The sequence below is a fragment of the Lepisma saccharinum genome, chromosome 1 (assembly GCF_977018435.1).
Source record: "Lepisma saccharinum chromosome 1, izLepSacc3.1, whole genome shotgun sequence".
Taxonomy (NCBI): Eukaryota; Metazoa; Arthropoda; class Insecta; order Zygentoma; family Lepismatidae; genus Lepisma; species Lepisma saccharinum.
The window spans coordinates 201,345,635-201,348,994 of record NC_139229.1 but is presented as its reverse complement, the minus strand read 5'-3'; positions in this window follow the sequence as shown (position 1 = coordinate 201,348,994).

Here is a 3,360-nt window from a genome sequence, read left to right as displayed (position 1 = left end):
CAATCAGCACTAAACAATTCTGCCACTAATATTCGTTCTACATAGTTCGCACTTTGAAAGGCTGGAGGAAATAATAATAATATTGAACAACCTTTCTTCAAAAGCAGTTGTCAAAATTCCACAAAGCAAATAATACAACTTTGAATCAGAATATGCCCACTTTATAAGTGTAACTTGGCGAAGGCAAGAGGGCACTCGCCCTCCAAAACTACCAGGTTATGAAAATTAAAATGTATTTTTTTAACTTCCTGGAATCTTAGGTTCATGTTTTGCCGCCCTAAAGTTAGGCCCTAAGTAAAGCTGCTGGCCTATTCTTCTCGGCCTTCAAACAAAATTTCCTTAATAACTGAAAATATACAATTACATATATGTATTATTCAGAGGATAAAACAAAGTCAATGGCAATAAATTGTAAAGAAAAACTTGTGAAAATAGTGTAAACCATAAAAGAATTTTCATATTTAGGAAGCCATATTTCACAGTTCGAACACCAAAAAAATGTTGATAAAATATTAATCAATTTATAATAGACTAATTGAAATTTTGAAAATTAATTTTGGAAAAGAAACACAAATTAGATGCCATAACCTAATTTCAAAACCGGCTCTGCTATATGGTAGCGAATATTGGACTCTTCGTCGTTTACATTTTCCCATTACCCCCCACTCCCCCCTCAAAAAAAAAAAACAAATCCAGAACCACCAGCCTCCGCTGTGGTTCGGAAAAAAACAATATCGACTTTTAGTCAACTTGCGATCTATACTTATTACAATTTGGACAAAGTTCTCAAGCTAATTGTACTTCCATGTAATAAGACGGATAATGCCTTCTCAAGCCTCCTCGCATATTGTAGACCGGTTTAAGCTGAAGGGAAGTTCAGCACCAAAAAGCTTTGATTGTGGCCTCTTCTGACAGATATCCTATTCTAAGCCTTGACCATTTCGTATATAAGGTCCAGCAGTTCTTGCAATTGTCGTCATGTCACTAGTTATATATTGTTGCACTTTGTAATAACTTTTATCTTCATTATGCACTCTTGACCTTATTAAAGATAAGAGCCTACTTTTTCTGTGTTGGTGCATCCTCTGGGGATAGGAATTATCACCATGATAGCAGCACGTGACCATCTTCAACCTATTTCGAGTTTCGGTTTCATTGGGTTTGCCTCATAGGCCTACATGGTTAACCACTCTAGGACCATGAAAAAATTCAAGTATAATTCCCGGTTTTCAAGGCAAACTTTTCAAAAATATAAGGTTACAAGCAGATGTCTCTGTTTCAACTTTACAATGCACATAAACAATATAACAATATATAGGTATGTGTGATTTCAATGTATCCAAAAATTATAAATCAATCAATTCAGCGGTATTACATTTACAATACTTAAGGTGCAGAGTTCACATTTGCTACTTCACATACTCGGACTCGAAATGCATGTAAAAACCCATGTCCAGTGGCGCAACCACAGGGATAGGGGCAGTTTGAGGCATCGTACCCCCCTCAACTTTGGACGGAAACCAATTCTAGGGGGGCAAGAGGGGGCAAACATTGATGTAAAGGAAAACAAGGCTAGCAGAATCGACGAGCAGCAGGACAATATGATACTCAAGATGGAATTAGTTTGCATATATATCTTGCATTTTTCTTCCAGACAGCCAAGAGCACCTACAGGGGGGAGGCACAGAGGTACAATTGCCCCCTCGAATTCAAATTTTATGCAATTAAAAATACTTCCCGTAGAATTTTCTTGCTCGATTGGCTCGCAATACCTGCTTTTCTTACATTCTCATCAAGTTCAAACCGGTAGCTAGGGGCAGCAGGAGTCGGACCTGGACACCGAACGATCTGAATCAAAAAAGTTGTAAAAGAGAATACCTACCATGGAACCTGGTGATATTATTTCCGCCCTATTAAATCAATATTGTTTTCAGTTGCAAAATTGGATCTAAAGTTTTTTATGATGTGTATGAATTGATTATGTAATGTATTTAAATAATATATATAAAGGGTGTATCATAAGTAATAGCACAAACTGACACAGTTGAAAGTACACGATGATAAAAAAAACAAGTCTCAGTAAACATGGGTCCGCAAAAGAGCCGTTTTCGAGATAATTACGAATGTGTGGTTACAAGCCGCTACTGACTTCATTGTTTGTAAACGTTGTTCTAGTTGGTAAAATGCTAATAATGTGTGCGAATGTGTGGTTAGAAACCGTCACTGATTGCATTTTGTAAACACCGAATGCTTTACTCCTTGCGCGTTCCGAGGTTTGCTCTTTGTTTAGAAAACAGAACATTTCCGAGAGGTGACGTTGTAATCAAACAGGGTGGATACAATCAGTACAGATAATTATAATTATAATTATAATTATAATTATACATGCTTGTGACCAATTCCGAAATGAACCGGGGGTGTTCGAAAGAATTCTAGACTCAATGCGGAACCGCGTACATTGATTGATTGATTGATTTAGTTTATTTTACTTCGCTTTTGTACCACTGTTGGCTAATTGCGAAGATGGGGATGAGTGATGATATGATGAAATTGATGAATGGACACTCACAAACACCCATGCCCAGGTCAGGATTGGAACCCGGGATCCCTGGCGGCGTAGCGCGATTTGCTAACCACTCCGCCACGAGGGCCGGCGGAATAGCGTACAGTATTGCATCCAGATGCAAGGATGACACTTTGAACACCTCCTTTAACAGGTACGAGTGTATAGTAACTGTAACATGTAACATACTAACGTTTGTTATAGTAAGTAGAATGTTCAATAAAAGCAACGAGATCGGCTCGTTTGCGCACCCATGTTTATTGTGACTTTTTTGCTTCTATTATCGTGCACTTTCAACTGTGTCAGTTTGAGCTATTACTTATGATACACCTTGTATATGTGTATATATTAAAGAAACATTGAATACGTGCACAATTTAGTGTTAACATGTTACATTTGTATTTTCTTATTTTACGTCGTTCCTCGTTGCATATGTGTAAGACAATGTCCTATATGAAAGTTACGCATGTCATATGTACAAAAGGTACTGTATTCGTCATTTTTGTCTTTCAAAAATAGTTTATGTGCTTGTTTTTCATTACGTGCTGAAAAAATACGAGGAAAAATGCAAATAATAATAATAATAATCATAATAATGCCAGTATTATTATTATTATTGGCACGTTTATCTTCCTGGTACTTGCCCCTCAAGAACAAAAATCCTTGGTTGTGCCTCTGTGGAAGATAGTCAAAGAGGTCAGAACGTGGTCATCAGTCTGGTCGTCACGTGGCAGACCTACTGTCTCCTGCCGGACTGACCCCTCCTCCAGCCCCTCCAGCCCCTCCAGCCCCGGCAA